The 22,940-nt window shown below is 38.5% G+C and overlaps 1 protein-coding gene and 1 long non-coding RNA gene across 2 annotated transcripts in view; both read left to right on the forward strand.

Moving 5' to 3' along the window:
• The window catches only part of LOC311289545 (protein NLRC3-like), a 138,366-nt gene that overhangs the window by 42,298 nt on the left and 73,128 nt on the right, over positions 1–22,940 (forward strand). The window lies entirely within an intron of this gene.
• LOC311289577 lies at positions 16,338–19,568 on the forward strand. Its single transcript, XR_014627154.1, has 8 exons — positions 16,338–17,094; positions 17,553–17,593; positions 17,726–17,757; positions 17,858–17,905; positions 18,152–18,269; positions 18,435–18,496; positions 18,605–18,696; positions 18,785–19,568. It is a non-coding gene; the product is annotated as an uncharacterized lncRNA (long non-coding RNA).

The following is a 22,940-nucleotide window of genomic DNA, read 5'->3' on the forward strand; positions in this document are numbered from 1 at the left end:
TGTGTGTGTGTGTGTGTGTGTGTGTGTGTGTGTGTGTGTGTGTGTGTGTGTGTGTGTGTGTGTGTGTGTGTGTGTGTGTGTGTGTGTGTGTGTGTGTGTGTGTGTGTGTGTGTGTGTGTGTGTGTGTGTGTGTGTGTGTGTGTGTGTGTGTGTGTGTGTGTGTGTGTGTGTGTGTGTGTGTGTGTGTGTGTGTGTGTGTGTGTGTGTGTGTGTGTGTGTGTGTGTGTGTGTGTGTGTGTGTGTGTGTGTGTGTGTGTGTGTGTGTGTGTGTGTGTGTGTAGTTGTGGCTTTCCTGTAGCTCAAACAGTAGAGCGTTGGCGCTAGCAACGCCAAGGTCATGAGTTCCATTCCCAGGGAAAGCAAGAACTGATACAATGTAAAATGTGTACCTTTATTGCAATGTAAGTCGCTTTGGATAAAAGCGTCTGCCAAATACATAAATGTAAATACATAAATGTAAATGTAGTTGTCATGTGATTTACAGCATTTATCATGTTATTATTATAGTTGTTGTCAGGGTTGTGTTTAGTTTTGCTGTTTTTGTTCATATTTGAGTTTCTGATTATTGTTCTGTGTGTTTATTTACACTCCTGCTTCTGTTCAGTTTTGTTCTCAGTTCAGTTCATCACACACACACACACACACACACACACACACACACACACACACACACACACACACACACACACACACACACACACACACACACACACAGAGTCAGGACTCAGTCTCCTCTGATATCAGATCACTGTAAATTATAATATGGACTCATGCATTTTCTGTAAAGCTGCTTTGAAATGATGTGTATTGTGAAAAACGCTGTACAAATAAATGTGAATTGAATTGAATTAAACGAGTTTTATCTTATAAATCTGTTACTTCTTCAGTATAATTATTACAATATGTGACCTATGACGATATCATGTGACCTATGATGACGACTTCTTCTTCTTGTTATGGAGGCAGAATTGTCTCAAATATAATTCACACAAAAAACATGATTCTCACATGCGTAGACAATTTCACATGCATGAAACCTAGTTTACGTACACAAAAAAATGTACGTGCGTGAAAAAAAAAATTCACAAAAAGCAATTCATATGCGCAAAATAAAATTATATATTCGTAAAATACATTTCACAAATGCAAAACACAATTCGTAGATGTACAACTGTGCACAAAAAAACCTTTGAATGTTTAAAATGTACGAGTTTATCCTTGAATGTGAATGTGCAAATCGCCGTGTGTGTGTGTGTGTGTGTGTGTGTGTGTGTGTGTTTGAGACTTTCCTGGCAGCGCTCTCCTCCTACATCTATCATATATTCTATCATATATTCTTTGTTAACATCTGTTAATTATTGTCATAAAAGCCACATTTAATCTACTAGGCAATGTACCTGGGCTGTGTGAAGTGTGTGACCTCACAGGGTCATTTCAAAATATGCACACACTCACTCTTAATCATGTGCCTAATATGCCGAAACCAGCTCTGTTAATGTTTCATGTCACATTCAAACAAAACAATGCACATGCAAACAGCATAATGTCTCACAACCATCATTCAAGGACCTTTATTCAAGAGTTTAAATCACCCTCCATTACAACTGTCCTTCCTATTTTAGAGAAGACATTACATTACACACGGCAGTGGACATGAAGAAACAGCAAACATATCAAAGCGGATAAACGCCAACAAGCCTCTAAACACACAAACGCAATAACTTTATCATTGCAGAGCTGCAATTTTATTTTATCCAGACAAACATAGTGTTGCTTAATTTTCATCATTATAGGAAAAACATTGACACTTTATTGCCAAGAGTTGCACGAGAAGATTGATAGTGAGACTGTGATCAAATTTGTAGTAAACTTCAAGTACTTTAATTTACTTGCAGTAAATTTTTTTTTTTTTTTTAAATATTCATTTTATTTTTACTGACATTTTCAATATTACATTTCTAATACTGTTCCTCAAATATCTGTAAACGTTCCCCATTCACAGGCTGTGATGCTTGCGTTGGTAAGCAGTGACCATGCAGGGTGACCAAACTTTTATAGGCCGTTTTCTTTCAAAATAAAAAAAAAATTTAAATAAAATTGTATTTGTTTAAAATGAAGTCTACAACATAATATAGTCCACATAAAGTGAAGGGATCAGAATACCTTCTGAAATGACTGTATAACATTCATCTTCTTCCCATCTGGTCTTAATGATAAGTTCAAACAGGCAAACTTACGCCACATATCAAAACACATAAACCCGACAGATGAATTATAATAGTTATTTTTTTATTTAAAGAATCTGTCCGACTAAATGTAAATCCTGCCAGAGCTCTGGATGGAGAAATGATAAATGTAAAGTGTAAAACGATGGCTGGATCTGACAGGGATGGAGGAAGAAGAAAACAAACTCTTCTTAAGGTGTGTTTCAAATGTTGTTAGCATTTATCTCTGACTGACTGACTACCCATGTGTCATTGTGTGTGTCCTCTTTCTTTATCTCTTTCTTTTTGTCATTCTGTACCTCTTTTAGGATATGCTTGAGGTTCTGAGAGTTCATAACATTTCTCTGGTTTTATGCATTTGTTCTTGTCAATTTTTATTTTATTTTATATTTATCTTGTCAAAATTATATTTTAAATAAATTCTAATATTTACATGGTGTCATTTTCATGTGGTGCGTGACCTCTTGGCAGGATTAAAATAATACTTTTTGCAGTAAAGTCGAGTAGATTGTATATTTGATGAATTTTGACTGTGTTAATATTTGTTATATGTTGAATTCATGTTTATATAAATATATTATAATGAATTTATATATAAACAAACGCATCAGAGCGTGATGTCATATCACAACGGCAGGCTCGAACACGTGACAGCAACTCATGGGGTTTGAAGATGATTTCCAAGATGTAATATTTACATATACATTTATGCATTTTATTGAAGCTTTTATCCAAAGCGACTTACATTGCATTTCAAAGTACACATTTACATTCATATCAGTCCTTGCTTTTCCTGGGAATCGAACCCATGACCTTGGCGTTGCAAGCGCTTTACTAACTTTGCATATTCATCCACGTGATCCGATGTTCAACAGCACAAGACATTAGGAAAATATGATATATGGATGTGAGTCACATTATATTGCTAAAAATCATTTAGTAGCTGATCCTCGCCTTGGTTTTGAAAATAAATAAATCAAATAGTAAAAAATACAATTTTCTCAATCTTTTCCACTGGCCAAATAGTATTTTTATTTGCTTTATATTTTTTATGGAAACAGATTGGAAACTTATTGTGCATTATTGATCATTATTTGTGTGTAAATATTTCCTCAGATCACAAGTTCTGCTATTAACATGCGCTGAGCGAACATTAAAACACAGCATGACACAGGAGAAGTGTTCAACAGCAGCGCATACACTACTAATACTACTATTTGTTCGAATATTAAAAATGTTGTAACTTCTTGTAATGATTTCATGTAATTTTAGTGCTTACCTCCATTAATGAGAATGGCATATTTAATCTAAATGTGTATATCAGATGTAAAACAGAGTTTAAATCATTCTTTGAATCATTCTTTAAACTGTTATTGTGAACATCAATATATTTATGATTAGGAATCATAATGAATATTAAAGTGTTTTTCCTCCATCAGTCCCTCAGATCTCCAAACAGCTCCGTCTCCAGATGTTCGTACACATGATCAGAGTTTCTAGTGTGTGTGTATGAATCACAGCTCATGTGTGTGAAGTGGCGTACGGCTATTTCAGGGCCGGTTTTATGTGTATGCATCGCTTATAAATGAGGCCCTGATTGTGATGTTGCAATGTCAGATACACATACATTTGTTGTCAATGTTTTTACTGTTATCATTGATAAACGTGTTGCTGAGGTAAGCAAGAGATGCGAGTCCTACAAAGGACTGGACAACATGTTTGGATCTTTACACCAGATCACTGAACTCTCACCACAACACATTTGCTCATCTCACATACAGTTGTGACTTACAAGAAGATTTCCTTGATGAATTGGAACATTTTAAGGAATACATTAAGAATACGGATGTTAAATCAGTCTTTATTCCCACCGTATTCCCAAATGTGGACATTCCCAGTCACTAATGCATCGGGGGAACGTTCTCTTCAAGTCGGCATTGGTAAAAAATACAAAACAAAGACTTAGTCATCGGACACACACGTCAATCCAAAGAGTTGAACTTTTCTGACGTCATACAGGATTTTTCTTCCCGGAAAAGCTGAAGGAAACCTTTGTAAGGAAGTCCTAGTCCCCATGATCACATTTTTTAGCATTATAATAAATTTGCTCTTTAGACAGTAACGTTTTATTGTTTATATGAAATTCTAACTGAAAGAGTAAAACTGTTTGTATGAAAGTTTAGATACTAAATAGCCTGTGCAAAATATGCCAGACAGACTCAGACTATGTGTGTAGTTCATGCAGTGATATATGTGTATATTTTATATGAACAATGTTTTTACTGAATGATTTAGTGACTCGTTCATAAATACTTCATTGTTTTATTCCCGGATGAATCACCGTTTTTAAACGAATCTCTTGAATGAATGACTCAATGAATGAGGAATGATTCACTTGTCGCCACCTGGTGGCGTAACGATGTAACTGATACAATCCTTAACTGAAGCACTATCCATGTTACTCTCAAAAGGTGATTTACTCCATTATGATCGTTTCCAAAGACATGAGTGTTTATTATTTTATTATCATTAGTATTCATCAGTCCCTGAAGAGGTGAAGCCCAGGGGCCCTTATGGTGTTAGTGCGGCCCCGACTGTGTGTTTCAACAGCCTCACCAACTATTGCTGTTTCTGTGTTGCAAACATCACGTAATAACTACAGAATCGGGATAAAGTTAATAGTCCGGATATGAACACTGATGTTGCAATACAGCGATTCAAATGAGTAAATGACATTTGAAACTAATGTTACTTGCGCTTCAAGTAAAGACTGTAGACTATCTATTACAATGTTCAGCCAGTAGATGGCGACCAGTGACTGTTAACATGCGTTTGATGAGACTCACTCAAACACTGGACAAATCAAGTTCTCATTCATTCATTTCAAATGATTTCTTTTTTGAATTAAAAGGGTTATGCATGACATTGTGAGTTATTTTGAATTTAAGTTGAAAGAATGTGAGGAATGTCCTTAAATTACTATTTATCTATTGATCAAATCTAGTAATTTAAAGGTAAATAAAATAACAAAATAGCTAAAAATCCCCCCCAAAAACAAAAAGACAAACAAAAAAACATTTTTAATAGAAAAATATCAAAATGAAATAAAATAAGCTTTCTAGACAAAATAAAATGAAGTATAATTTTAGGGCTTCGGATTATTTTGACCCGCGAGGGAAGGATTTGTTACAAAATGTGAGGGAAGGATGAAGTACTTTATGTGTTTAGAAGCTGTTGTACTTCTTACAGTTTGGTGCAAAGTATTGAACACATTGAAGACTGTGATTTAGTCCTTCAGTCTGGAGAGATTTCACTGGATGTACAGGCGAGAAACATTGAAGAAGAGATGCTGGCTCTCGGAGGAGTGAAGCTTCACTGGGGCAAACCAGAGATCAGACACTGAACCTAAACTCTCTCTCCACAGAACAGGGACGTCACCGTAAAAACAAGAGATTCCCTGGTGAAGCTGAAGAAGCAGAAGAAGCTCTGGTGTATTATTCAGAAACTCAGTTCTTTATCCTGGCATGGACATATTATATTATATAATATTGACAAACATATGTCTCGATATTCAAAGTTTTGTTGATAATAATTAGATAATATTTTACTGATTGTGTTTCTGTGCTTGGCGCCATGGCTGGTTTAGGCCTGTTGTTGACAGCAGACTCACGAAGATATTCATGTTTTTCATATTCTATGCAGTGGTCAGTTGTGAACAGCAGTGACCAAAATTAACATTTTTATTAAGGGGTAATATTTGCCACCTTAAACTGATTTCCAGGGGCATTTTCACCTATATATGGACATTTGTAGATGTATACATCACCTTTTATGTCAAATTCTAACATTCAACTTAAATTATATTATAATAATAACACAATACCACTGTTACCAGTCAAATTAAATCATTAAATCAAAATCCATCTTTGCAGTGCTGAGGTGACACAGAAGCGTCATCAGATCTGGCATTAATATATTTACACTGCATTTACAATTGCATAAATAAAGCTATGAGATTGTTGTTGTTTTTTAATTCAATATTTAAATATGAACTAATTTCTAATATTAACGTTTTAATTAAAGGGTACTTTAAATGTGAAACTAAAACCGCTAACATTCATTCATCAGATTCGTTCAAACGGCTGATTCATTTAGGAAAAGCAAGTGATTGTTCATTGAATCATTAAATTGATTCGTTCAAAACACGGATTCCATTAAAAAAATCTTCGCTGTCTGTTGCATTGAGACTCTGCTACGGTTTCTTTTCGAATTTCTCGTCAGCGAAATAAAGGGAAACCAAACAATATTGACAATATTGTGTCTAAAAATGTACTCACAATGTTAACTTATTGTTAATTTAACTGTTATATCAAATAAATATCACATTTGCAATTGTGCAGGGGAAAACGGCCCTCTTGCTGATGTGATATTGTATGATAACAACATAATATCAGAGGTGTAGTGGTAAAAAAAGAGGTGGGTAAACTATAAATTCTGGTGGACCACGACGTGGTCACCCGGTAAGGTGGGCCACTGCCTACCGGTGTATGTGTGTATTCTGATGACATCGCTATAGGCTATCATTTGATGGTACTACCAAGGGTATCACTGGTTGTTCCCTCATCATAGGTCACACAATCACTATTCAATTCATACATTAATCTAAGTTCTTGTTAAAGAGACTCAAGAAGGAATAATATGGTTGAAATCTATCAAGTTTACTAAATGACAAAACTATTTAAGAGAGATAGAGAAGGGAGGCTTATATCCAGGGCTTCCAATGCAATGCACTTGTACATAATGATTAGGGATTTGGGATTATTTTCAGTCGATTAATCTGTTGAATATTTTCTTGATTCATCGATTAGTTGTTTGGTCTATAATATGTCAGACAAATGTGGATCAGTGTTTCCCTGTAGAGGGAAAAGTCTTTAACCTGGTGCAGGCTTGATTCCCTCTGAATCTTTTGTACAGTTGGGTATCGACATGCTCCCTAGTCCCTACATTAAACCAGCTGCCTGTAATGAATAAAAAAATAAATAAAAAACGTTCCTGTTGCGGCTGCTGTTGAAAAGGCCGAAAATATGCCGTCCCGCCCCTCCGTGTTCGGCGATCAGGTTTCATTCTCGCGCAGCTTGTTTAGTAATTTGACTAGCGTGTCTTTCTGCTCCGTGTGTGCGCCGTTCTCTTTGTTTCGTGTGTGTGTGTGTGTGTGTGTGTGTGTGTGTGTCGGGCGCTTCGCTCTCTGCTCAATGTTCTGCTCCGTGTTTGCGCTGCGCGTTCTGCTCTGTCGTTAACGGCCCAAATGCTCGAATCATGTACCGATCGGCGATCACGCACTGGAAAAGCAAAGTCCGCTCAAATAACGTGAAATTTAGAGGTAGATAAACGCAATTTAGAGGTGGATAAACGCACTTTGGAGGTGGATAAACGCTATTTCCGAATTTTGGGAGGTGCGTAAACGGCGTTTACGTGCGTTTAGCCTCCACTACATCCCTGCATAATATGATATACTGCAGTGAAAGTATAACCCCTTTAAATGTAGGAAGTAAACAGACTCTTAATTTGAAAAAAAAAGTGTAGTGACTGCTGTTCTCTAATAGAGGGCGCTTCTCCGTGATGAGTTAAAATAGCTGAAAAGAAACGCCATTTTTTCCAAAAACGAGAAAGAGAGCAGAGAAAAAAGGACGATTTAGAGTGTGATTATTATAAAAGAGAGTAATAGTGTGAAGACAAAGTTTTAAGTTCTTTTCAAGTGAAATCCGGGGGGAAGAAACATCTTTTCATACTTTTATTTCGAAGAACACCGGTGAGTGTTTTGTTACTCTGTTGTTGCTCTGTAATCATAATATGTGTTCAATTAATGATTTACGATAAGAAATATGATTGATAACTAACTGATGATGAGTAAATATTCAAATATGCATGTTGTGACGAAGAGATAAAGGATAGTTTTGTCATTAAAGGTAGGGTAGGTAGGATTTTTATAAAAAACTTTTTTTCTAATTTGTTTAAACTATCTTTATATACCAATACATAATTAAAATGTAAGTGCTCTGAAAAAGAGAGTATAAAAATCGAGTGACTGTAGACCTTTTAATCTACTATAAACACAGCTCATTATTTCCATCCGGGATGAAACAATTGATTGGTTTGGCCGACTGTCACTTACTCTCGCAACCATGGCTACCACCCCTGTTGCTACAAGATCTGCCCATATGCGCGCACCCGTTTGATTTGAGGAGTGCAAGAGAGGCGCGGAACCTACAAAGAGTAAAATTATGGCAGAGAAAGAGCATTCAAAATTCAAAGTGTAGTGGGACGTATTGTGACGCTGTAATGTGGCCCTGTAATTAGACTAATGTGCTTGGGGTAGTGCGGGTCCAATTACGAGCAGGGTGGGACAGTATAAAAAGAACATGTAGTCACTTCCTGCGTGTGCCTGCCGTTTGAGTGTCGCGTCATTGCTTGTGGGACCGCCCCTTGTTCCTGCAGCGTTTCCGCTTTGAGGTTGAGCTAGGTAGTAAACACAGATGTGGGATTTGTCGTAATGACTGTGTGATTTATAGCTGCGTGGATGGCTCGCGGTGTGAGTTTTGAGCGGCTGCTGCTCTCCCTTTGCATTCCCGTGCTTCGGGGATGTTGTGTCCCGTTCCTGTGTATGCGTGGATGGGCGACGGGTTTATGAGTTAAAGGTACGTGAAACGTCCACTTTGTATTAGTTGGGGGCCTTAAGCACATTTTCGCGCAAATTCATCTAAAAGCGCCAAATTTGGCACAGATGTAGCTCAGGTCATACCGAAATTATTTAGCTAGGGCGCCGGAGCCAGCGACCCTTGGGGCCAAGATGGCGGCCAAATCCAATATGGCCGCCGCCTGAAAGGGTTTCGGCTATAGCTTTTGAGCCAGATGAGATACAAATACAAACTTGATGTCTATTTTACCTTCTTTGACCATGGGAAACCCATAGGAATACTTACATTTATGATTGGGTATATCAGGACCCCCCAAATTCCCTAAATTCAATATGGCTGCTGTCCGAAAAACGGTTTTGTCTACAAATTTTTAACCAAATGCGCTATAAATGAGGATGTGGTGTCTATTTTATGTTTATTGACTACAGGAAGTCCATTGGCATATTTATATTTATGCTTGTGTAAGTCTGGAACCTGTATTCTTTTCAAGACTGTGGTTGAAAATCCTTTTTTTTACCACAACTTTGAAGGTTATTCTCAATGTTGATTCATTTCCTTATAAAAGTGAAATGGTTTTCAGTGTACCACAGGTGAATACATTTCAAAGTGTAATCATATAAGAAAGAATAAGACACAATTATTATTGCAAGGCAATATTTATATTATGTTAAATTATTAAAATAATAATATAGTCAATTTTTCCAAAACTCTTAAAGGTTTGCTTAGCATAACAAAAAAACAGCAATAACATAAAAAACAACAGTGAATTCTCATGGTCTCTCACATGAATTATCATTATCACTCACAATCACCGGATCTCTCATTGTCTTCACCATCATTGTTTGTACAAGCACCCTCACATGCACATATAGAAGTGCAACGAACTCCGGCTTCACAGCACTTACAGTGCCCTCTACATGCTGTCTTGCAGCCACAGTGGAGGAGAATGGTGCAGGCTTTACTGGCGTCTCCGAGATTAGTCCAGTAAGGTTCCCAAGTCTTGCTCGTAGAGTCCCGAAACCAACCCCATGCATTAAACTCTGGGATATCTTGCTGGACAGCGGTTGCCTGATTTCCAGTAGAAGCTGGCCTGCAGCAGTGCTCTTTTGATGTGCTGAATCAATGCAGCTTGGGTGGGTGGCAGGTTCTCGAGATACTTGGTACCATTCGAGAAAAGGTGATGTCTAGCTTCATCTACACGGCTGGAACCACAGCTCTTGCTGTACATGATGAGCTCATGTGACAGATTCATAGCTCATGGTCCAAATGGTCCGGCCAACTACTGAAAAAACATTCCATGACTACGTTAACACCAATATTGCTGGGTTTGTGAGGTCACACATGAGCTATGAATCTGTCACGTGATTGGATATTGTGTTTGATACATATCCAGAGGAGAAACTCAAAACACAAACTCACCAATGCAGAGGAACCGGATCAAGAATTAAAGTAGATGAGAGAAATCCAATTCCAAAACGTAACTGGATATATCTATTATATATATACAGTGCTATGCATAAGTTTAGGCAACCATGCTAAAGTTGACTAAAAAGAGGAATAAAAAATCATATTTTGCAAATTTAACTTAATGCCTTATTTTAAAAAATTAGGAAAAATCCAACCTTTAAGGACACCAATTTTCTTTGTGAATGAATAATGTATCGTAAATAAATAAATGTTCTTCCTTAAAAAACAGGGTGCATAAGTTTGGGCACCACTATGTTAAATTCCCATAGAGGCAGGCAGATTTTTATTTTTAAGTTTTTTTTTTTTTTTTTTTTTTAGGATACTATGCATCCTGATAAAGTTCCCTTGGCCTTTGGAATTAAAATAGCCCCACATCATCACATATCCTTCACCATACCTAGAGATTGGCATGGAGTACTTTCCATAAGATCATCTCTCAATGCAAATCAAACTAGCTATTAGGCTAACTGAAATAAAATCATGCCAATCTCTAGGTATAGTGAAGGCTATGTGATGATGTGGGGCTATTTTAATTCCAAAGGCCAAGGGAACTTTATCAGGATGCATAGTATCCTAAAAAAAAAAAAAAAAAAATACTTAAAAATAAAAATCTGTCTGCCTCTATGGGAATTTAACATAGTGGTGCCCAAACTTATGCACCCTGTTTTTTAAGGAAGAACATTTATTTATTTACGATACATTATTCATTCACAAAGAAAATTGGTGTCCTTAAAGGTTGGATTTTTCCTAATTTTTTAAAATAAGGCATTAAGTTAAATTTGCAAAATATGATTTTTTATTCCTCTTTTTAGTCAACTTTAGCATGGTTGCCTAAACTTATGCATAGCACTGTATATACTGGATATATTGTTATATATCTAACTATTTGGATATATCAGTGAAGAGATAACCAAGCATGGCATGTCAGGTAAACTCCTCCTTTCCACCAAGAAAGATGCTGTACTCTCCAACAGACCAGGGTATGACATGTCTGCCCTTCAGCCTTGTAATCATCCAGAAGCAGATACAAGAATAATCCTGCATCTTGCACATGCTGGGGCCAATGGCCATAAAAAGGCATTTGTCCGGTCTGTCGACAGCGATGTTGTCATCCTTGCCATCCGCTTCTTCAACACACTTGGCCTCACAGAGCTCTGGATCAGCTTTGCAGGTGGAAAAAACTATAGGGACATTCCTGCTCATGAAATCAGCAAGGATCTTGGTCCCCAGAAGTCACTAGCCTTACCACTCTTCCACGCTTTAACAGCCTGTGACACAACCTCAGCCTTCCTGTGCCATGGGAAAAAGAGTGCATGGGCAGCTTGGGAGGCAACACCAGATCTCACAGAATCTCTGGTTACCCTCACCTTGGAGCCTGAACAGATCAACAATGACGTCCATGTCCAAAGACTGGAGCGTATGGTCATCATCATGTACAGCAAGAGCTGTGGTTCCAGCCGTGTAGATGAAGCTAGACATCACCTTTTCTCGAATGGTACCAAGTCTCTCGAGAACCTGCCACCCACCCAAGCTGCATTGATTCAGCACATCAAAAGAGCACTGCTGCAGGCCAGCTTCTACTGGAATCAGGCAACCTCTGTCCAGCAAGATATCCCAGAGTTTAATGCATGGGGTTGGTTTCGGGACTCTACGAGCAAGACTTGGGAACCTTACTGGACTAATCTCGGAGACGCCAGTAAAGCCTGCACCATTCTCCTCCACTGTGGCTGCAAGACAGCATGTAGAGGGCACTGTAAGTGCTGTAAAGCCGGAGTTCGTTGCACTTCTATATGTGCATGTGAGGGTGCTTGTACAAACAATGATGGTGAAGACAATGAGAGATCCGGTGATTGTGAGTGATAATGATAATTCATGTGAGAGACCATGAGAATTCACTGTTGTTTTTTAAGTTATTGCTGTTTTTTTGTTATGCTAAGCAAACCTTTAAGAGTTTTGGAAAAATTGACTATATTATTATTTTAACAATTTGACATAATATAAATATTGCCTTGCAATAATAATTGTGTCTTATTCTTTCTTATATGATTACACTTTGAAATGTATTCACCTGTGGTAAACTGAAATCCATTTAACTTTTATAAGGAAATGAATCAACATTGAGAATAACCTTCAAAGTTGTAGTAAAAAAAGGATTTTCAACCACAGTCTTGAAAAGAATACAGGTTCCAGACTTACACAAGCATAAATATAAATATGCCAATGGACTTCCTGTGGTCAATAAACATAAAATAGACACCACATCCTCATTTGTAGCGCATTTGGTTAACAATTTGTAGTCAAAAACGTTTTTCAGACAGCAGCCATATTGAATTTAGGGAATTTGGGGGGTCCTGATATACCCAATCATAAATGTAAGTATTCCTATGGGTTTCCCATGGTCAAAGAAGGTAAAATAGACATCAAGTTTGTATTTGTATCTCATCTGGCTTAAAAGCTATAGCCAAAACCCTTTCAGGCGGCGGCCATATTGGATTTGGCCGCCATCTTGGTCTCAGGGACCATTGGCTCGGGCGCCCTGGCTAAATCATTTCAGTATCCCCTGAGCTGCATCTTTGCCAAATTTGGTGCTTGTAGATGAATTTGCGTGAACAATGGTGTGTAAGGCCCCATACTACAGCCCAAACTGCTTTTTTGGACAGTGGCCATATTGGAATTGGAGGATCGAGGGGTCCAGATATACTGGGTCATAAAAATAAACATTCCTATGTGTTTCTCATGATCAATTAAGCTGAAAAACATATCAAGTTTGTATTTGTAACTCATGTGGTTCAAAAGTTAAAGCCGGAACCCTTTTCGGGCGGCGGCCATATTGGATTTGGCAGCCATCTTGGCCCCGAGGGTCGCTGTCTCCGGCGCCCTAGCTAAATCATCTCGGTATGACCTGAGCTACATCTGTGCCAAATTTGGCGCTTTTAGATGAATTTGCGCGAAAATACCTATTTATGTGCTTAAGGCCCCCAACTATATAGCGCTCATTCTTTTAAATATTGTAAGTATGTTTATGTTTGTATTTTAAAGGAGAATATATGTTCTGCGGCGCCTGGTGGGCAACGCTGATTTGACGCTGCTGTTTTATACCTCAAGATTTTCTCGATAACAACCCTTCTCCCAACACACATATATATATACACATATATGACGCCCGCTCGTTCTCCAGTACGTGCCACCGTGATCGCTGAGTCTCTTCCACACTATACTTTCAAATTGTTTTGTATTTGTTTTGTTTTTGGTATTTAATTTCTCATTTTTCCAGTATATTAGTTATCATTATTTTGTGCTACCGACTGTCCTATTGGTTTACTTTTGAGTGTGTTGCAGTGTTGTACTGTAGCTGTTCGATTTGTGATTTACTTCAGAGGTGCTGGTAGAAGGTCAGTGAGGGTAATACCCAGCGTTGGCACTAAAACTTTGATTTTCTCTTTTTGTTTGTTTGTTTGTAGTATTGTTTTCTGATTGACCAATTTAAATGTTGAGTATTTGTGTATGTTTGGAGTGAGTGTTATTGCATAGTGAGACCTGTAGTAATATTTCTGCTCTCGTTACAGGAGCCGAGGCTTCAGGGCAGGCCACTAATAGGTCCTTACGCGTTGGTGGAGGGCTCGTCACAGAGTGCTGTGTGGTTATTTCTTGACTTTATTGCAGTGTGTGTGCTGATACTTGTACACAGGGTGCTGAGAGTGATATAGAAGCCTTGTGCTTACTGAGTTTATGCATCTGCCGTTAAGCCTCGGCCTCCTTTTATCTCGTGGTCTCTTTTTGCATTGTGAATGTTGATGACCCAGATTTGAGATCTTTTAAAAATGATTGTGAGTATTTAAATAAAGCTTTTGTATTATTGGTATCCACGTCTCTAGCCCTTCTTGACAATCACGTTCCTGTGTGTCTTGGGGTAAAATCTTAGATCCATAATATTAATATTTCCCTGGTAAACAGGGTGGCGTAGTCATGTTTAAGCTAGAGGTAGTGTGCCTATATTCGCTCCTCGTTTAGAAGAGAGAGCCCCGCTACACTTAAATAATGTTTCATCTTTATTTAATTTATACAATGAAGTTTATATGCAGTGTTATTTTCTAGATTTGATTACTTTATTACATTTCTGTGTAACACTAAAGTCAAGGGTCACATAAATAAATGAGGAGGGATCAATCACCATTTACCAACAGTTATATTTCCCTTAGGTACAGTATACATTTTTAGATCATACAAAATGTCTTGACAAAATTACATGAGGCAGAGTGTTTGGAAGGAAAATCTTATAAATGTACACCCAATATTCAAGTCCAAAGTTAGCACAAATGTCTTTGGTCCATCACACCATTGTAGATGTTTAGGATGTTTAGAAGAACATCTTCCACATTTGTTCAATCAAGGGTTAATCCAAAGAAAAAGTGTCTTTTCATTCAGGAGTTCGGATATACTTCCACGTTGAAGATAATGACACAAAGAACTTGAACCAGTTGAGAAGCCCTCAATATCAAGCAGATACCAAAACCCTCTGATCAAAATAAAACAAACAATACAACATGAGGTTCAGCAAGCAAAATACTTTCGCACTATAAACCTTTGTTAATGTTAAAGAAACAAATAAATCAACTCACATTGAGATATCGAACACAGAAGTTCCTCAACAGGGTTTTCCAAATGAAAGCATGGAAAGAGCATGTGCTCTCAGCTAACAGGTATACCTAACTCACACTTCCCTCTTCCTTTAACTCTCTGGCCTGGAGAGATCTCCCAGATAATGGCTCCCTAGTGCCCTCTAATGGCAGGGAGTGAAATTACAACTTGCATTCAACATAGGAGATAGGTAACAGTTTACTAGAACTGTTACACACCCCCCCTCTCAGAAGAAGGCCTGACCTGGCCGTAAAACCGTTTCAGATTTTCTACATGGTATGTCTCAACTTGTTTAGGGTCGCTTGACAGCTCAACTCTGTAGTTTACGTTATTCAACTGTTTCAGGACTTTGGCTGGCCCATGCCACTTAGGAGCTAGTTTCACTGCATGAAAAGACTCAAATCCGGCAAAATACGGGCATGGTAAACTCCTGTGTAATTTGATGTTTGCCGGATGTATGCGGGAAAAAGCGGATCAGAGTAACATGGAACAGTATATTTCCAGATAAACCCGGAAACCTCACATATGCGGACATATACAGGAATCCGTGAAATTTCACGGACATATACAGCTGAAACACTGCTGGGTGTGAGAGGACTGACAACGGTTAGGTGTGAAGACCTTTCATATGTTAATGACTGACACTAAAGGTGCTGGCTGTTCTCAGAGGGAGGGGTGGCCAGGGAGGACTTCAGGGTTGAGAATTATCTCTGGATTACTATAGGCTAAAGCAAACAAGCTTTTTGTACAGAAAAATAAATAAATTCTTAAGGACCTGAAACACAAAACCGACGTCAAAGAACTAGCAATGACTAAAGCCGACTCTAGGGTTGGCTCACGTCGCCTGTGTCAGGGCCTTAAAACCACTGCATGAAAAAAAGTCTCTTAATCAAATATTTTTTATAAAAACAGGACAAAATAAACACCCAGTCTGAACATATACGTTCACAAAAACATCTGAATATTTAATGAAATAAACAAAGGAATTTAATTAGTGCTGGAAAAAAATTAATCGCATCCAAAATAAAAGTTTGTGTTTGCATAATATATGTGTGTGTACTGTGTATAATTATTCTGTAAATACACACATATGCATGTATTTATTTAAGAAATATCTGCATGTATATACTGTATATACATTTATACACAATTTATATTATATATAAATATAAATAATTTAATAAAAATAAAAAAATCTTAAATATATACATGCATATGTGTGTATTTATATATACAAAATAATTATATACAGTACACGCACATATATTATGCAAACACAAACTTTTATTTTGGATGCGATTAATTTTTTTCCCAGCAATAAATTTAATGGAACAAATAAAGAAAAATGAACCAAACATTTCAGAATATCTCAAATTTTATTGTGAAGTTTTACAAATTGCAGACAACAACAATTGTCACCTTTTTTACAATTGGCTTTTAGCTTGCTTAGTTGGGGAAATTTAATTTAATATTCAACAATATTATTGATCTGCCTGCGTTGACACTATTATATGAGATCTGAGCTGAGCTGGACGATGACATCACGGTTTTCTCCAAAGTGGCTATATATATCCACATTTAAATTTATTTATTTATTTATACAACAAAATGAATCACCACTGAACTGACTTAAGCTGGACTGTGAAGCTATTTTCTTCTGGAAACAAACTGTCTTGCATTACTTTCCTGTTATCTCTGTAAAGCTACTTTGAAACAATCTGTATTGTAAAAAGCGCTGTATAAATAAAGGTGACTTGATATTTATTAAAAAGGTAGAAGGAACCTGAGCTTTTCTACTCCACTGAATTGAAGACCGAGGTCACTACAGTTAAAATCTCTTGCTGATTTAATCCACCTTTAAACTATTAATGTCTATGAACAAATAGCCTATGTATTTTTATGTTTGTGTGCCTCAGCGTTTCTGAGTGAACACCGCTGGTTTACTCACTATTTTAAAGTGTACTGTCGATCACGTGATATGACGTCATGACGTGCAGCTGACGTTACCTGAAAAATCTGTCCAAGATGGCTACCCTCTTGAGCGACGTGTATCAAGAATGAAACAACTTGTAAGTAAACCAAAACACTTCAAAACTACTTTGCTTGTTGTAATATTGTAAGAATATCATATTACACGTGATATTTGACTTAGACGAGGCTATTTTTAAGTTGCAAGCGCGGTGCCACGGGCGCGATTGCCGTCAGTCCGCCTGCTAGTTACAGATAATATCCTGTGTACTGTTAATGTCGTGGCAGGGCAATAATGTTAACGTTAGTCAATAACTCTTTTCAGCAAGCGATAGTCCTTCTGTTTTTGAGTGTGTTGCTGCTGTTTGTGTTAAGCGCCCTGCTCTGGCAAGTTCAATGTGATGTTATCTACATGCTGATGCACCCAAATGAGCTAGTGGCTAACGTTAGCAGTTACGTTAACTTTTACTCAAACAAAGTTAAGGTTATGGACATAATAGTTACCGAATGAACTATGCAAGTTTTTATTAAACCCTTTACAAACGTCTTTTCATTATAGGTTTAAGTGGAAGGAGTGCAGTGAGCATCCCCAAAATCAAGGTGACTCAAATGTTAATTTAGTCTGTAACTATTTTTCACCATTTCTTTTATTTGGAGCCTAATTCATTAGCATCAATCAAACGTCTCTTAAAAATTAAATATCTTGCTGTCTGTTTTTGTGTGCATGTGCAGACCTACATTGTCACCAGAGAGCAACTTTATCGGTAAGTTACATTAACTTGAAATTTTGTATCATTAATTTGTCATTAAAGAGGTTGATTGCATAATTTGACTGGTTTCATATTGATTGTTTTATCTGTGCAGGTGAAGGACTTCTTGGGGAAATGGCCGGCTCTTCGGATTGAATCACAGGTAAAACAGACTCACTTCTCTTTTCTGCCACTCTTCACACATATTTCACTGCCAAATTTTTTATATGTATCACATTCAAGTGGAACAGCAAATGCCACTATTCACTGTGTGTAAGAACTATCACTTTGCATGTGACCATGTTGCTCAACAATGTATTTTAACGGAACATGTTGCATCACAAATGTGTTTTCTGTTGCAAATCGAGTATTAGTCTTTTTATATAATTATTTTTGTTTGTTTTTGTAGCTTTGTGCTAAGTTCCAACGCATTACAAACGTCAACATACGGAACCAGTTCTATGCTGTGCTTGACCAACACACACCTGCACTGGTGGCCTTGTATAGGCAGAAGGCGGCACGAACCGGTAAGATATCAGAGGCGCTGCGTGACATCTTAAAGACTTATGAACTGATATGTTTTGTCTCTTATGTTTACTGTGATGGCCAACTTATTCAAACTGAAAATTCAGTTTTGTGGTTCTTGCAGATTGTGAATCCATTTAAACGCTTTTTAATTTCAAACTTTACAGGAACCCGTAAAGCGCCTCCATAATTCAGAGAACAACCCACACAAATACGATCCACAAACCGGGTAAGACTGCGTATTGTATACTGTAAATGTTAGTTTAATCTAACACTATATGGATTTGAAATACTAAAACTGAATTTCATTAATGATGCCTGCAACTTTTTCCCCCAGAATAAATTCATCACATAACCTGGCTGTGACCACTTATCTCTTCGAAGAATTAAGGACAACTTTTACAGACGTTGACCCTGAATGTGCAAAAGGTCATCTTAAAGATGTTGTAATCATTTTAATGTCCTCTGTTTTACTTAGTTTTATTGGCATTACATTTATTTATGATTTATTTAACAGGTTGCAAGACGTATTTTGAGACTTTGCGGAGGAAGTATTCTTTGGCTCAGCCTGAAAAGGCCAAGAAAAGAAACACTATGAAGAACACTGCAAAGAACCGTCAACGAAAGAGACGGGTAAGTTAAGAAACTGGTTAAGCAGTTGTTGTTTTTTTCTTCTTCAGAATGTAACTGTCCTCCTCTCTGTGTTTTAGTGGTTAAATTACTGTCATGTTTTGCAGTTGTTGGAGACCATGTCCAGTGTTGTACAAACCCAACACATAAAGGGAACTGTGGAAGACTGCAACAATAGAACTGATGTCTGATGAAGATGCTATTGTTGATGGAAGGCCAGTGTGGATGCTGAGGTCTCCACCAAACAGAACCACAGAGTTATCTGCTCTCTGCCAGGTACTACAAACCAGACTAGAGGCTGACCCACGCTACGTCACACCACCAGTGCATCGTGGCACTTTGAAAAAATGAATATTTACATATATACACTTTAATTTCTATATTTATTTATTGATTTTAAATTGTTTTATATTGTATACTTTGTATATTTGTTCCTTTTTGATGTGCATGTTGCTGATCTCCACGTTTTGTATTTTATTCCTTTACACCTTTGTTAACATTTCTTTTTCCCCATTCATTTTAATGTATGTTTATAATGTTCATGTTATATTTGTTTTTGTTCCTTTAAATTTTCATCCCCTCAAATATTTTTGTTCCCCCATTCCTTTTTAATGCTTGTTTATAATGCTCTTTGTAATGTTTTATTTACCTTAATAAAAATGTCAGACTTTCTCATTGTTCTTTGTGTGTGTTTTTAAAATTATATTTGAATGTATTAAAATTGGGGTAAGGGGGGTTTAGTGTATACTGAGCAATATCTGCATAGCTGGCCTATAACCAATCAAATCACTGTGCGAAAAGGCCTAGGGTGGGTTATGTTCTAAAAGTAACCAATCAAATCACTTTCCTGGGTTTTCAATGTATCCTGTCCTCCAATAGTGGTCTGGGTAATGGGAGTGGTTTTAAAAGAAAAGGACCAATAGGGGGGAAGGCCAAAAGGTGCACAAAGGTGTGAAAATGTTCTCTTGAAAAAACCTTTGAGGGATTACTTGCCATGGCAACAAATGGCTGTAGCACGGGAGTATACGTCCACAACATACATCCGATTTGGTATCATTTCGGATGTATACGGATATATACAGACCCATGGAATTTGAGCTATCCGGCCAGTATACTCCCGGATTCTTCCGAATTCCAGCAGTGTATACAGGAGTATACTGGTCCGGATACACCTCTTTTCATGCAGTGTTTGGCCATAAAGGCATCCCTTGCATGAGACAACGGGTGAGTACGAACCCAGACGAGTTCCCCTTCCTGGAAGGTCTCTTGCCGCCTCTTCAGGTTGTAGTACCTCTGTTGTCTGCTTTGGGCTCTTGCAACATTCTCCTTTACTCTCTCCAGTAGTGCTTGCTGACGTTCAACAACTTCATACGCAGATTGGTCAGGATCAGGCGAACGATATTGGAATAGTTCAAGGGGTCCTTTCAACTTGCGTCCCAGAGCGATTTCCGCTGGGGTATACTTCGTACTCACCTGCCAAGCTGAATTGATTGCAAACCTGAACTCATGGATCCATTGGTCCCAATTCCGATGATTGTCCTTGACATATGAGGCAATCATAGTCTTGAGAGTTTTGTTCACCCTTTCTGTCAGGTTAGTCTGCGGATGGTATGCAGTGCTAAGTTTTTGAATGGCACCCCATTGTCTGCAGGTAGCGTTCAGAAGTTGTGAGGTAAATTGTGGTCCTCGGTCTGATACCAAATACGTAGGTACCCCCCAACGGGTAAAGATATCTTTGATAAGGATGTTAGTTATCAAAGGTGTCTTTGCTGACCGCAACGGGAACACCTCAACCCACTTGCTACAGTAATCCACAGAAACCAATAAATACTCATTCAACTTTGTGCTCCTTGGGAATGGTCCCATAAGATCAATGCCTATCATATATCCGGGTTCCTTTACCGGAGTAGATTGAAGGGTTCCAGAAAGTTTGGATATACGTGGCTTGTATTGCTGACAGGTTTGGCATTGTTTGCAGTGATCCCATACATCTCGCTGGATTTCTGGCCAGTACCCCACGTTGAGTAGTCTCCGCAATGTTTTCATGCGTCCAAGATGCCCACTTAAAGGATTGTCATGTGCAAACTGGAGAAATTGCTGCCGGAGATCCTTTGGGATGACTACTTGCAAAGTATGACCCTTTTGACTTTCAGGGACACATCGGAACAGAAAGCTGTTCTGTACAACATAATGGATACGTTGGGGGTCGATAGGGCTATGCTTTGATTCATCCCACAGAGGCTGCAATGATTGATCACTTTTTTGGCTTCGACCAAGTTCTTCCCAGTTGATCGGTAAGTCTCCATTCACATCCTTTGCCTGGCATACCGCAACACTTCCCAGTGGCTCTCCCTCAGGCACTGCACGGGATAACGAATCAGGCACAACATTACATCTCCCTTTTCGGTATCTCACCGTAAAGTCAAATCCCTGGAGTCGGATAGCCCACCTAGTAAGTCTTGATGTTGGACGAGGATGGTTGAATACCCAAGTGAGTGCTGCATGATCAGTCAGAACTTCAAAGGGTTTCCCTTCTAGGTACTGTCGCCACTTCTCAACCGCCCAGACGACAGCAAGGCATTCCTTCTCTGAAACGGCATATGTTTTTTCAGCTCCTTGAAGCAGACGGGATGCATAGGCGATGACGTGTTCTCCCTTTTCCGAATCCTGAGTCAGGACAGCTCCAAGTCCTAAATCGCTTGCATCGGTCTGCACTTTAAATGATTTACTTGAGTCTGGGGGCACCAGAACTGGGGTCTTTTGTAGGGCATCCTTCAAATCTTCAAAAGAATGTTGGCACTCCTTAGTCCAGTTCCATGGTACGCCCTTCCTCTTAAGTGCATGAAGTGGAGCAGCACGTTCTGAAAAATGTGGAATAAATCGGTGATACCACCCAGCAAGACCTAGGAATCGCTCAACTCCCTTAAGGTTTTTGGGCACAGGAAAATTCTTGACAGCTTCCACTTTGGAATCCTCTGTCTTGATGCCTTCCGCTGAAATTATGTGTCCCAGGAAAGTCAGTGATTTCCTTACCAATTTACATTTCCTAAGGTTGAGGGTTAGGCCAGCCGATTCCAGCCCAACAAACACCTTCTTCAGATCCCGGAAGTGTTGCTGGATGTCTCTGGAGTACACGACAATGTCGTCTATGTACACAAAACAACATTTACCAATAAGATCTTGTAGAACTATGTTCATGAGCCTTTGGAACGTTGCTCCAGCATTTTTCAATCCAAATGGTAGACGAACGAACTCATACTGGTTGTACTTGGTAACAAAAGCTGTTTTTGGGATGCTACTTTCATCCATCACCACTTGCCAGTATCCAGTCTTGAGGTCTAGGGTACTGAATACTGTTGCTCCGTAGACAGATTCCAAGATCTCTTGTATCTGAGGCATGGGAAAACCATCCAGTGGGGTTTTGGCATTCAGTGCTCTAAAATCCACACAGAAACGTATACCCCCATCCTTCTTGGGCACTAGCACTACTGGGGCTGCCCATGGGGAGACAGATGGTCGTATTATACCTTTATTCAGCATGGCTTTGACTTCCTCATCAATGAAGTTTTGCTTATTGATTGGAACGGGATATGCTCTTTTCCGTATTGGAACAGGGTCATTAGTTATAATCTGGTGTTTAATGACAGAGGTTTTACCTAATGTATCTGTGCAAACAGTCGGCCAATTAAACAGCAACCCCTCTAAACGCCTCTTCTCTGTACGGGAGGCATCCGCAAGACCCACCAAATCCTTGATGGCAACTGTGGTGTCACTAGATACTTGCACTATTGGCAGTGCACAGTGTATGTTAACTGATGGTGGTTGGTCATAACAAGAGAAAGGATGTACTGTTTCTTTCTCTCCAGGCAATGAATATGTGGAGGAATCAAAATCCAACTTGACTCTGCACGTTACCAGGAACTCAAGGCCTAATATGAGCTGAAAGGCTAAGTCCTCATCTCTCATGATGAATAGTCGCAACGGGTTTGTGCATCCTTGCAGGGCACACTCCCAAGTAACTTCGCCCAACGCCCTCTGGATAT

The sequence above is a fragment of the Rutilus rutilus genome (assembly GCF_951802725.1).
Source record: "Rutilus rutilus genome assembly, chromosome: 4".
Lineage (NCBI taxonomy): Eukaryota > Metazoa > Chordata > Actinopteri > Cypriniformes > Leuciscidae > Rutilus > Rutilus rutilus.